This window comes from Sinocyclocheilus anshuiensis, unplaced genomic scaffold (genome assembly GCF_001515605.1).
Source record: "Sinocyclocheilus anshuiensis isolate Anshui unplaced genomic scaffold, SAMN03320099.WGS_v1.1 scaffold54, whole genome shotgun sequence".
NCBI lineage: Eukaryota > Metazoa > Chordata > Actinopteri > Cypriniformes > Cyprinidae > Sinocyclocheilus > Sinocyclocheilus anshuiensis.
This window is the reverse complement of record NW_015547654.1, coordinates 351,663-366,216: the sequence shown is the minus strand read 5'-3', so window position 1 is coordinate 366,216 and position 14,554 is coordinate 351,663. Positions and strand designations below refer to the sequence as shown.

Below are 14,554 nucleotides of genomic sequence, written 5' to 3'. Positions count from 1 at the left end.
TAACAGTGGTCTTGAATTTCCTCCATTTGTACATAATCTGTCTGACTGTGGATTTGTGGAGTCAAAACTCTTAAGAGATGTTTTTGTAACCTTTTGTAGCCTAATGAGCAACAGCAACTCTTTTTCTGAGGTCCTCAGAGATCTCCTTGTTTGTGCCATGATACACTTCCACAAACACGATCAGACTTTGATAGATCCCTGTTCTTTAAATAAAACAGGACACACACTGACACCTGCTAGCAATTTCACTGACTGAAAACAACTCTGAAATACTGATGGACTCTAATTTTACCTTCAAATTAACTGCCAATCCTAGAGATTCACATACTTTTGCTATATAGTATATATATATATATATATATATATATATATATATATATATATCCTTATTAAAGGGATCTTTCACTCAAAAATTACTCACCCTCATGTAGTTCCCATGCCTGTATGAGTTTCTTTTTTTCTGATGAACACAAAATAAGATATTTTGAATAATGTGGGTAACCAAGCAGTTGACATATATAGTATAATAAAAAGAAAAGGAAAATACTATGGAAGTCAATGGCTGTTTGGTTATCTACATTCTTTATGTGTTCAGCATAAGCAACTCATACAAGTTTGGAAAGACATGAGGGTAAGTAAATGAGGACAGAAATGTCATTTTGGTGAACTATCCCTTTAACCCAATTGTATGTTTTTAAAGTTTGAAATTCTGTGTTTGAAATCAGCAAATCATTTATGCAACTGAATGTCTGATCCAAAATCAATAATAAAGTACTTGTGAGAGCTCTCTACGTAATATATGAGGGACAAAGGGAAAGCTAATTATCTTCTATCAGTGATTAATGAAGCTCATCAGTTGAATTCCCAGCAGCAGTGCTCAGTCCTCTGTAGTTAAACACAAATGCATCTAGCTGTGTTCCCATTCTCCACACGGAGCAATGAAATCCCGAATATGATGTGTGCCATCCAACTCAGTGACGCCGTCATCCATGGGAATCTGCATGCGCAGATGATGTGTGTTATGGAGCCTCTCCAAATGGCTCTCAACAGCCATTGGGTGCTCAGTGGATCGAATTCGCCAAAGTCGTTTTGACATTTCAAATTGCGCTGGGATGAAACAATATCACAGTTTCGGATTTCAATTTGAGGCCCCGAGGGAATATTGTTTCAAACCATTACTTCTCATCACAGCTGAAATGGCTCTCCCCATCGTGTGGCATGCCACTGTCAAAGCCCATGTGTCTTCAAGCGCTGAGACGTACCGGTCCTGAGCTGCACCAAATGTAGTGCGCTTTAAGCCACCGCTAAGTACGCCGGCACTGCCTTCTGACACTTGAGTAATCCTCCCCACTGACTTTGTTGAATACTCTCTACAGTAACCTCAGTGCACTGATGAGCCTAGTGCACCAATTTATCTATTCCGCGTCAGACAGTGTGGAACTTTTGGAATTAAAGAACTGGTGGAATCACACGGCTTTAATCTGCTCTCGCTGCGCCGGCGTGTGTGGGGAGTCGCGCACGTTGCCGTGGGAGGCGAATGATCTTGCCCGTGTCCCCCGCTAACCTCAGCGCTCTTTCTCTGGGACGGGCGATGATCTATCTGTACTTATTATTCCTCCACCCTCCGGTGGCACGAGATGAATCATACCTGTCAATCGTGTCTCGCGCGGGGGCGACCATGTTTGTTTATATCGATCAGAGGCATATGTGACACAGCTGTTGACGGGGCCCGGAGCCTGCCGCATTCGCTCCTGCTCGCCTTGGCAACCGTACAGTTGGCAGGAGAGCCGTGAACGCACACACAGGAAATCAATATAAACAAATGCGCAAACAGATCGAGAGTAATGTCTTTTGCCTATGTAGCCTGTTGGGAGAGTAAAACAAAGAAGAAATTAATTTTGATAATGTGAGGGCCCCTTTACACCCGGTCTGAGTGTTCTTGAATTTTCCTGATTTAGTACATTTGAAACCTGAGTGGACATCCAAAATCCTTTCAAGGTGGGACAGTTCACTCATGCATCGTGTTGACATCCATTGAGCAGCTATTTTTTATGGTGGTAATGGACTTACAAGTGCAGAGCTTAGGCTATTTGTTTGAAGGGAATGTGCAAAGTATCCAAAACTGCTAATCAAGTTATTTCAAATCAGCGATAAAATGTGATACTATAAATATAGCCATATAGGCTATATTTCAGCAATTAATGTACATGTATGATTTACAGTAAGCAAACTCTATCAAAATGGCAATTGAAACTTCCACTAAAAAGTGAGACATTGCTCTTTTCAAACAGGTGCGTAGATCCATATTGATGACATATCAGGAATATGCCATCATATAGGCCAACATCATTAAAAAAATACTTTTATGGTCAGTATTTTTTTTTTAATGAAAAAGTTTTCTATTTCAAATAAATGCTGTTCTTTTTTTTATAGTATCATAAACAAAACCCCTGAAAAAAAATGCATCAGAAAAATATAAATCAACATTGATAATAATAAATTATTCTTGAGTGGCAAATTAGCATATTAGAGTAATTTCTAAAGGAAGTTGTGACACTGAAGACTGGTGTAATGACTGCTGAAAAAACAGTTTTCAATCACAGGAATAAATGACATTTTAAAACATATTACAACAGAAAACAGTTATTTTTAAATTGTAATAATATTTTACAATATAACTGTTTTCACTGTATTTTTGAGCAAATAAATGCAGCCTTGGTGAGCATAAAAGACTTCTTTCAAAAACATTAAAAAAATATTACCAACCCCAAACTTTTGAATGATTTATGATAATATATTTTGCTACGTTATATTTTTGAAATTCTTATCAAATATGCATAATTAATAAAGACAAAGTAGTATGAACATATCCAAATAATAATTGAAGGCATTGATAATTAAAGAAACAACAGTTAATCAAAGTCTTAATTCAAATGATCTGTTTAACATTACAAATTATAATGAGCACCATTACTTTAACTTCCATTACTACGGCCACCATATAGTGAGCACTAAATTTCTCCTTTTTTTCTTTGTTACGTGTGGTCTTTATACAGTCTCTGACAGATCTCAGTGCAGAAGTGCAGTGAACAGTCTGCCGGTTAAGGGTGAATATATTCCCCAACATCTGGCCGTGGTTGCTAACCATTTATGGGTGTTAATTTGTGCTACCACTGTTTATAAAGTTCAAGGATAATTACCACAGAGGTCAAGTCACAACAGAAATTAGCGAGTCAAGGGGCTTCTCTGGTCTCACAATGTGTCTGGAATCTTCCACCCCTACAGAGTTGAGGCTCTCAGGGTGATTAGGGTAATGTTTCAACATTACTAATGCAGATGTTGGCTTTGCCCATACGCATCTGGGCCCTGGTGCGTGTGCCGTGCACTTCACAACGAGCACGGCACATGTGAAGCTATGTGCGCGGCTAATTCACTGCCTGAAAATGCCTTTGCTTTGGAGCCAGACTTGCCAGTATAAACAGAAAGACTGATGTGTTGAGCGTGTTGATGAGGGAGGCCAGCGGCTGCACCTGTGTAAACAGTACACTCTCTCCCTGAGGAACTGAACACCACAGCTGCAAGACAACCGCCTATCACTGCCAGAGGAGGCTGTGGAAACGTCTCAACTCTGATCGTACATGCAGATACCAAACTAACTACCACCTAATCTAGGTTAGAGTGTCAAACGGTCCCAATGTCTTTTGAAGCCTGTCAGCAAATGTGGAATTATAGGAATATGGGGCACCTGGTGTAAGGGCCAGTTTCACAGTGGCTAGTGAGATTCTAGTGATTCATTGTTTGCTGAGGAATATTTGACACAGAAACACATGTTCCTTTCCCTCGGTTAATTCAATAACTCAGATCACAGAACGTTCTCTGAATTTCTCCTTAAAAAATAGCTCCCAGTCTCAGATTTCATCCACTAAGGGTCTTGAACATTCTCAAAGGCTGGAGTTGATCAAGGTCAGGTCGTTGACTAATCCTCAAAACTCCAGATGCGGAAGATAGCCAACCTCCTGGGCTTTTACAAAACACAAATTTGCATGTAAGCTTTACTTCAAAAGAGCTCTTCTTCATATTAAAAAAAAAAAGGAATTGGAAGAAATGGTAAACATGATAGTAAACAGAGACAGTGAAATGTTCTTACCTTTTTTCTCTTTTATTAGTGTTTTTTGAGAGCATGCAGCCATGCATAAAAGACAAAATCAGATACATCAAAAAAGTAAAACAAAATAGTTGCCATTAAGCATCTTAATTAAGGATTAGAAAGCATGTAACATAAAAGGGACAACACAACAAACAGAGACAACAACAAATAAATTGACTTTCAGCTCATCAGTATCATACATCTAGCCAGCAGCACTAAAATATTTTTTTACAAATATTAACACTTTACTTTAAGCTTTTTGTGTGTGTGTGTGTGTGTGCAGCCTGGTCTCATGTTTATGCGTAGGTATTAATACGTAACATTTACAAGCACAAAACGTACATTTTTGTACGTTTTTATTGATGCTAAAACTTACAATTTAGACGTATTTCAACGTTTAAAACGTACAAATCGCTACGTATTTTTAGCTAAAAAACGTAAAAATATTTACGTATCTTTTATATCATTAAGATATTCGTATCAATGCATTTGTATCATTTTATCAATAAGCGATTTAGATTTTGACCCCTTAACCTACCCCAAACCTTAACCTACCCATTTTACAGCGAATATGCATTTTTATCATTTTATTAATAAGCAATTAAGATTTTTAGACCCCTTAACCTACCCCAAACCTTAACCTAACCATTTTATAGTGAATATAAAAGGATATAAAATGCAATTGACCAAAATATGTAGGAAAATAACCATTTTAGTAACAATATAGCATTAAAATATTTTTATAGTCGCTAATCCCACTCCTACCTATAAACCTAAACATTTCTGTACAGTATAAGAAAAACATGACAGACAGATAAATGCAATTAAAAAAAAAAAAATTATTTATTGCAAAAATGTCAAAAGCAGTACCAAACGTAATCCAAATGACGATGCGTTGCAGCCGCGGTCCTCTCTGGCGGAATACAGTAGGTTTGTGAGGTGCAGAGCAGAATTTATGTTGTTAATCGCTGAAAATATTATCCAGATAATTTTCCCGATCCACTCCGTGAACTCGTGAAGGCGCGCGCGCATCATTCAAACACACTTCACCAGAAACATGACATGTCGCACGCAATCTGTGGCGAATGCAGGCAAGAGCGAAATGAGTGTCATTTGCAACATTTGAATTTGTAAAGAGCGCGTCAGTCAGCGTGGGCTTTGCTGTTTACGGTTGCTGGACTTGCTGCTCGGGATGGAGATGAAGATCGCCGAATAAAGGCTTGGATTCAGTGTTGCCAGACGTACTATAATTATCGTATTTGTACGATAATTTTGACCTCTGTGCGATGTACGATCAATAATTTAAAAAATCCCATAATGTACATAGTTTCAGAATTTTGTGACTCTTCAAATGATGGTAGTTGTAATCATAGGGTTTCTATACTCATCCACGAAATTCTGTGACACCAAATGCACAAAATAATGATCTTTAAAAAAACATCATATGACCCCTTTAAGAATTCAGGAGGGTGCCCTGCTTTTAAGCCAAGGAGCACTATCTTGCGGTCCATGACAGAGACTCACAGGTGGAGTTATTTATCTAGTTTTTATCTATTGTGGTAATTTGCAGGTTGTGTCAAAAAGTTGTTGGTCTAGATAAATAGCTGTATTCTGTACGTTTGACTCATGTACGATCATTTTCTTCCAAATACGATAATTATGAGCTTCTGGTACGATACTTGGACATTTCCAATCTGGCAACACTGAATCCACACCATTACTGGCCATCTGTCAAGGGTGTTTCCCTGCCTCAGCCTACATAGGACAAATGTTAAACGATTGCAGAAATGTTATTTATTTTAAGGTTTAAAGTGAAGTCTTGTTTAACATTACGTAGGCCTATTCTTGGAAACGAGCTGGCAGCAGAAATCACAACAAAATGAAATGTTATAATTTCATATTAAGTAAACGAGTAAATAATTTAATAATGCAATTGAAAACAAGGTAATTAATATGACAACTAATAATACAATTTATGCAGCGATTTCAATATTCATAAGGATTCATTTTTAGGTTGAAAATGAGTGCTGAAAAGGATAAATAGCTGTATTCTGAACGTTTGACTTGTGTACGATCATTTTCTTCCAAATACGATAATTTTGAGCTTCTGGTACGATACTTGGACATTTCCAATCTGGCAACACTGCTTGGATTTGAGTCTGTTCATCGCAGTCGTATGGATTCAGAAGATTTGGATGCCCATGGCAATCAAAGTAAACATTACATGACAAGTAAATGATTCATTTTTAGGTGTCGTCAATACGTCAGTTTTGTATGTTTAAATGCTGAAAATACGTAAGTATTTGTACGTTTAGATGCTGAAAATACGTCAGTATTGTATGTTTTAGTGCCTGTAAAAACATAAGTAAATGTACGTTTTATAGAACCACATTTTACGTAAAATACATACGAATTATGAGATCACGTTGGTGTGTGTGTAATGCATTAATGCATCATAAAGTATAACGTACACTGTAATGCATATATTTTCATAAAGTATTGTAACCAAAGTAAAAAATGCATTATAATATTTGTAGATTCCTTGTTACATTTGAAACTGGCTGTTTATACATGTTAATGCATTATATTTTCTAAAGGTATAACAGTAAATAGATTAGTAGTAAAATGTATTGTAACAATTATTCATAAGATCATACAATGCAGTGTAAGATGCATTACAAGAAATAAATACTGCATAAAAATACTTTTAAAAAGTGATGTGACATGTAGCCAAGTATGGTTACCCATACTAGGAATTAGTGCTCTGCATTTAACCCATCCTAAGTGCACACACACAGCAGTGAACACACACCTGGAGCAGTGGGCAGCCATTTTTTTTGCTGCGGCACCCGGGGAGCAGTTGGGGGTTCGGTGCCTTGCTCAAGGGCACCTCAGTCGTGGTATTGAAGGTGGGAGAGAGCGCTGTACATTCACACCCCACCTACAACCCCTGCCGGTACGAAACTCGAACCCACAACCTTTGGGTTACGAGTCCGTCTCTCTAACCATTAGGCTACGACTTCCCTTAAAGAGAGTGACTGCTCCCGCCCAGTTTCGAGCTGGGGACCTTTAGCGTGTAAGGCCAATGTGATAACCGCTACACTACGGAAACCTGCAGCCAATAATAATGCATTATATATAAAGGTGTTAAGTAGCGCAGTATAAAGGTATGCATAGCCAAGACATATGTAAAAGATTTGTTGGGGGATGTTGACATCTGTCGCATGTTGGAGATTTGCCATCCATCCAGAATGTGGAGCGTCTGGTCTTCACAGCAGTGGAACGAGATTCCAGCCTCCATCCGATCTGCTGAGACCATCACAATGTTCAAAGTACAGCTGAAGACTTGACTTAACAGAGCACTTAAACCATACTATACCCACAATCAAAGGCATTTCCAATAAATAAAGTTTATTTTAAAGTTTTTTTTTAAAGTTTATTTTATACAACATCTCTTCATATTCTCTTTGTTGTTTACATTTTTACACACTAACTGTACTTCTCTAAATTACTCTTTGTGATATTGTGAGTAATTTTGAGTCTTGTATGATGTTTGATATACAAACATTTTGAGAAAGTGGTGTCCGTACTTATGAGCGAGCCAAAAATGAAAATTTGCTGAAAATTTACTCACCCTCAGGCCATCCAAGATGTAGAAGAGTTTGTTTCTGCATTTGTAGAAATTGTGCATTATGAGTCCATAATCCATAATAACACTTTCTCCAATGAAAAAGTCCATCATCTGTTGTTCTCTCACAACCAAATCCACCAACATATTTGTAACTTGTAAAGGGTGCTTGATCTGTGCATACAGTATTTCTCTCCTGACTCAGACGAGATGACTTTTTCACTGGAGAAAGATATATTAAGGATAGAGGATGTCTTAATGCTGCATTTGTTTCTTACAAACATGCAGATTTTTGCTTCATAAGGCATTAATTGATGGACTGGAGTTTGTAAAGTTTTTATCAGCTGTTTGGACTCTCGTTCTGACGGCACCCATTGACTGCAGAGGATCCATTGGTGGTCAAGTAATGTAACACTCAATTTCTTCAAATCTGTTCCGATGAAGAAACAAACTCATCTATCTTGGATGGCCTGAGGGTGAGTCAATTTTCAAATTTTCAATTTCTTTAAGGAACGAAACAAGTACTGTAAGTGAATCATTGAATCATTCACTCAAGTGACTTGTTCAAATGACATGAACAATATTATCGTCAAATCAAGGTATCAAATATCATATAAATGACAATTTAATTGACAATTTAAAAACACTCAGTTTGATAAGAGGGATAAAAAGCATAAGAAGAGCCCAGAGGAGTGCTAATAGAGAGCATTACAGCTTCCCCCCCACCAAAGGAACTATTCCAAAGACAATATGGCAAGACTGCTTCATGTTTGGGATGTTCTGGAAGGCATAAGTACACACGGGTCCACGGTAGCAGGGCTTAGTGGATAGAACAGGACAAACGTCAAGGTAAGATATGCAGTCATCAGTGCATGAGGCATTTATGAGTCTGTGCATCTCATGAGCCCAAATTAATTTAGTGGCTATCAGTGCTCGCACGCTGTTGCCAAGAAGGAGCTTCTGTGTAACAGCGATAAAGCAAAGAAATCCACCATAGACTTCAGGCATGGAATATGAGGAGAGATAAAAATATTATATGAATGAGTGTGTGTGTGTGTGTGTGTTTGGGAACAGGGCCATATGGCAACTGTTCTGATTTTCATAATAACTATTTTATGGTAGCTCAATTCATGTCAGTTTTACGTTTTTTTTAACGTTTTTGTAATTTGTTTCAGGGCTACTTTGAAAAGACAGATTGTGTGTTATTCAGTTGGCATAATGTAATTTGAATTTTAAGTATTTTGTATGTTTTCAGTACATTTTCAATATAGCCCAGTGTAGTTTTAGTGCTTCCATTTTTTTGTGAATTAAAGGAGTTAATCATACATGAATGAATTAATCATACTTTTGAGGATTACTAAATATACTCACACAAGATGAAGACTTACTTTCATATCAGTCTTCAACAAATATTTCACATTAATTTTTAGACAGTCACACTCCTATAGGAGCCACCTTGTTGACATCATATGATACATTTCAATTGTCTTTCTTTAAATATATATTTTATTTTTGTAGTTACTACTGACTTTGGTGTCTGTTTTATGTAATGTTGTTTGTTAAGAAAAAAGGTATAGTCATACGTTTCATAATATTAATATATTAAAGATATCAATAGCGCTTGCATTGCGCTATTGATATCTGTGTTAAAAGCACTGCGATTAACACAGTGCTCAATTTGATTGAAACCAAGAATGTTTTGTGTAGAATGAGCAAAGAAATATAAAAGGAACAAAACAAAAGGTAAACAGCTTCAGTGAAGCTTCATACACCCGTGCCAGTAGGTGTCAGTAAATACCAAGACCACTGGGACGAAGAAAGCCCTCAAAACATAACAAGTAAAATGAATCGTTCACAGCAATATCAATAACATACATTTAGAAAATTTGAAAATGAATATGCATTTCATGCCTACTTTTATGTTTGGCTAAAGTTTATCCATTCTACATAATTTGCAAGTGTACAGTCATTATGGTACATTGTAGCAGACAGTCAAAACACACAAGGGACTTCTTCTGTGCTTGCACTCTTTTAAATATTGCAATTAAGGACCACTGCCTGGAGAAAGAGCTAGAGAAAGAGAGATAGTCTTGATGAGTGCTCTAGCGAAACTGTGTGCCAGTCATTAGCAAAGCATTCTCCCAGTGGGTTTTTATCGATTTACCATGACTAATGGATGGTGGGGGTAGAAATCACTTTAAATTAAAATTAGGATTGGTAATACATGCAAATTCAAATAATGCTTTGCACCCCAGTGAAGATAAAATGTGTGAAATGTGCATGTTTTCCTCATACTTGTACAACCAATTGTCTCCTGTTTATACAGCCTAAAATCAGCTCAGATACACATCCGAGGATTGGACGGCTCCTCCAGCTGTGATTTTGCTGGAAATTTCCTGTCTGTTGAAAGTATAAAAAAATCGATTTCACTAAATCTTCACTGAGAAATTTCTTATCAATCCTAAGGACCTGCTATTTGTCTGGTTATTTCCTGAGGCCGGCATGGCGCATCTCAAGCGAGGGTGGGGTTCATTGTGGAGGGTACTGCGGTATCAAGTGCTGATGATATTTCATTTGTCACTTCAGTTAATGTATGGATTCTCTGACAAGCGTTATTTCTCATGGAGTCATTACAGTCTCAAGGGACATAAATATCTCTTGAAATACTATTTGCTTGCTGAATAAAAAATAAACGGACAGTTTTTGCAACAATAACATCCAAAGATATAAGCAAATCATCATTTTTTTTTTCAGTCCAAAATATTCACTGTAGTGAAGCCTAACCCCTTTGAATTAATCACAAAAGATTGGGTGCAGCATGCAAATGAGAAAATTAATTATGCAAAACGCATGGTAAGCAAGTCCCTCCCTCAACGAAGATGGCAGGGCTTATTTAAATATTTGAAAAAGATTTTTGCCCAGAGTCCTTGTACTATGAGAAAAAGCTACATGTTGTAGAAGAAACAACATTTACTGCAAATTTTTACTGAATAAACCCTTTTGGCTGTTGAAGCAGTAGCTACATTCTCTTGATCTTGATGGTTCAAAGGACAGCACAGGTCATTACAGTTTCATCCACATCCACTTGTTTCGGTTTATCAAAGTGGTGCTAAATTGCTCTTTATCCGTGTTCTCTGCTGAGTAAATAATGTGTTATACAGGCTCATTATAAGCAGATTAGATCTATTAGTTACCGCTGTGCTGCTCTCAAATCAGCTGCCCATAGGAGAGCAGAAAATCATTTTAAACTTCAATAAGTTACAAGCAGTGGCAAGCCTCTCCATAATCCACACTGCCCCAGGCAGCAATAAGACTGGATGCAATTATGCAGACAAAATTCAACACAAACAAAAGAAATGGAAATTAGCCTTAAATAAAAAAAAAAGGGGAGAGAGGAGTAGAGAAAACAAGTTGGTCTCTTGCTGTCTCCCTCTCGCCTTTTCTTTCATTGTGAAATTTCACATTGTGCGTTTCAAAGCATTGTGTAAAGATCGCGCGGTACAAACATGTGGGATTGTTAAGGTAAATTAGCCTTCTCCCTGAGATGCTGTACGTGATTCATTCATGTGTTGCATGCAGGCAACAAACGTATGACACATTTTTAAATATTGCATCAGCCCTTATAAAAGCTTTGTACAGAAAATGTGAATTTTGTGAAGGTAAACTCGGTGACATAAAAATAGAGATGTGACATTATTAGACTTTTACCTTAAATTCCATCGGAAATTTTACCTCTGTCCCTCAGTGTGATGTGCTAAACTCCTTTAGAAACAACATTAATTATTTTCAAGTTTTTATGCACACAGCTTATGACTTTGTATACTGCTTGAGGGATTACATAATATTTTAAAGGGGTCATATGATGCGATTTCAATTTTTCCTTTCTCTTTGGAGTGTTACAAGCTCTTGGTGCATAAAGGAGATCTGGACATTATAATCAGTAATTATGTCCCCACTGGATGCAACAAATGCCTCGTTTATAATGGGTTTTAATGTTTTTGTTTCGTCGCTCCAGCCGGACAGGGCATCACAGTATGGTAGGGGCGTAACATTTTCGTCACACGCTTGAGGTATTCGGCCAATCACAACGCTTTGGATAGCTGGCCAATCACAGCACACCTCGCTTTTTCAGACCGATGAGCTTTGTAAAAATCGACGCGTTTCAAAAAGGCGGGGCATAGAGGAGAAACAATAATGTACAGTATGTGGAAAATAATGTGTTTTTGAACCTTAAACCGCATAAACACATTTCATTACACCAAATACACAAAATAATGTTATTTTTTAGCAACATCATATGACCCCTTTAAGTGTTTATTTGCAAAAACAGATAACTCAGTTTTTTTTTTCAAAAATCATGTTTTTTTATTATGTTATCATGTTTAACCCAACTGCAGTTTGATTGAGATTAATTGGAATACACAATGAGAAAACATGATTTTTGTAAATTGTTAAAAACGCAGTTATCTGTTTTTGCAAATGATCTCTTCTTTTGTTCTTGTATAGTATTCATATTTGTCTGAAATATACTATTAAAAATGCAGATATCAGACAGGCCAACTGAAATGACCATGTTCTGATTATATTTTTTAACTGATAAACCAAACATGACTGGAATTTAAAAAAGCCTTATGCTTTCTAATAATTCAACTGTGGTAATTTAAATAAGGAAAAGTAATTTGTGTGAACCCCATGCAATCAAACAACTCAACAGCCTTATAAAGCAAAAAGAACTGAAGGCTATATTAAATTTACAAACATGGAGAGAATATGGTGCATGAAATATGGGTTTGTAGTTTGATTTATTTTACATTTTTATCTCACTTAAGCCTATAAATATTATAAAGCATTTTTAAATAAAACTTACATTTACACTATATTTAGCTTTAGATTTTAAATACATTGTGTACAGATATATTATATGAACAGATATTATATGTAAGATATTTTTATTTTATACATACTGTATGTGTTCAGTCTTCTTCAATGCATTTGACATCTTGGTTTTGAAGGTTTGGTTTGTGGGCCCGCCCATCTAATGACGTAATCGGGGGTTCTTTAAAGGGAGTAACTCGTGATTGGCTGAACCACGCATCCATTTGAAATCCACAAAGCTGAACCAGGAACTACAGAGAGATTCAATCTTCCCCTCTTTTAAGTGGTAAGTCTGTGCCCTCAGACATAACGCTCTCGTTTTACACAGCTATGAATATTGCCTTGCATTTAGATATCTGTTACTGGCCAAGGAAACCAATAAGAATATTTTTTGGCTATTTGTAGCGCTTTACTGTTTCCTAAAGAATCCAGACATTCGTGTTTGATTTAGCGCCCGCCCCTCGCACAGTCTGTGATTGGTCAAGCCTTTCGGTTTCTGTGCTGTGATTGGATAATTCCGCAGACTGTCTTTACTTCATGTCTGGCTGCAGGAACTGGATGATACGTTGACAGGATGGAAACTGTAAACAACTGTGCAATTCCATTACGTGGCATTTAGATGAATCGGGAGTCAACTATATGTTTATTGCTCTGTCATGCATGCCACGTAATCAGATTGCATTAATGAAACTAATGCACATTCCCTATAATTCCAGATTCTGTTCATAATTTTATTTTACATAAAATAAATACAGTTCAGGTCATAATTTAGCTCATAGCTGCACTCATGGTAACCTTTTGTATTGAACACTTGATTACTAAAATGCATATTGCTGTCTTTATTTAATAAATGTTTTAATGCGGTGCTTATTTTAATCTTAAATCTCTTTCAAACGGAAACCTTTGTAGTTTAGCTTCTGAAAAAGGATTGTGGTCTCAATTTGAGTCTTCAAAGCGTTGCGTTGGTACACATAGCCTTTGGCAATTATAGGCTTAGATCTCTGTCATAATTCTGCGTGCGAAAGATCATATTTTGAGCGCCCAAAAGTGCATTTTGCACGCACGCGATCTGAGTTTTGTGGAGAAACTGTTCGTTTCGCAAAGAAAAAAGTATTTTGAGCGCACGAAAATCAATTTTGCATTTAAAATAAGTTTTTGGATGTGTGCAGACCTCCATAATTCCAGCCAATCAGAGACGAGGCTGCTAAATTCTGATTGGCTGCCTTGACAACCAATCACAACATTCCTTGTATTACCTCGACAGCAGAAGAGGAAAAATACAGTGCATGCATAATTATTATGCAAGTTGATATTCTGATTAGTGCTGGGCGGTATGACCAAAAATTATACCGGTTTCACGGTACATGACGGTATTTTGTTTTTGTTCAAGCATGACCGGGTGTTAACCATGTTTTCTACTGATTGAGAGAGGAAATACTGCAGTATATTGACTTAGAATGCCCTATTTTACTGTCATGATGAGTGAATATTGTCAAAAAAATACCACACTAAATAGTGACTAAACACGACCCCTTTTAAAAAAATGTTAACCAGGAGTCACTCTCATTTATAATCACGGCATCGTCTGATAAAATAAACCTGCATCTACACTAAAGATGCGGTTGTTTTGGCTATATTACTTTTTTGTCTCATGCAGCGCACTGCCTGCGTCTGAGTGACTAAAAAAAAACAACAAACAAAAAAAGTGCATGTGATATTAACAGACGAACTACGCTCATATTTATAATTCCAAACAATCAGTAAGCGACAGGTGCTAGGAAACGCTGTTTTGTACTCATGTACTGACGTGTCGGCTGCGGTGCGCTGCTTCTCTGCCGCTCACTGCACAGAACAGACGCCGAGAGAGGTGACACTTCTCCGGGAAAGTCAGACCTCGCGTTCGC

The 14,554-nt window shown here is 37.1% G+C and overlaps 1 protein-coding gene and 1 non-coding gene across 2 annotated transcripts in view; one reads left to right on the top strand and one right to left on the bottom strand.

Moving 5' to 3' along the window:
- Positions 1 to 7,186: 7,186 nt before the first annotated feature.
- trnav-uac (transfer RNA valine (anticodon UAC)) lies at positions 7,187 to 7,259 on the bottom strand. The gene has a single exon. It is a non-coding gene; the product is annotated as a tRNA-Val (tRNA).
- A 5,606-nt stretch (positions 7,260 to 12,865) lies between these two features.
- The window catches only part of LOC107702072 (triple QxxK/R motif-containing protein-like), a 26,327-nt gene continuing 24,638 nt past the window's right edge, over positions 12,866 to 14,554 (top strand). Inside the window, exon 1 of the mRNA XM_016504266.1 lies at positions 12,866 to 12,936. The gene's annotated coding sequence lies outside the window, so the exon portion shown is untranslated. The remainder of the gene's footprint in view (positions 12,937 to 14,554) is intronic.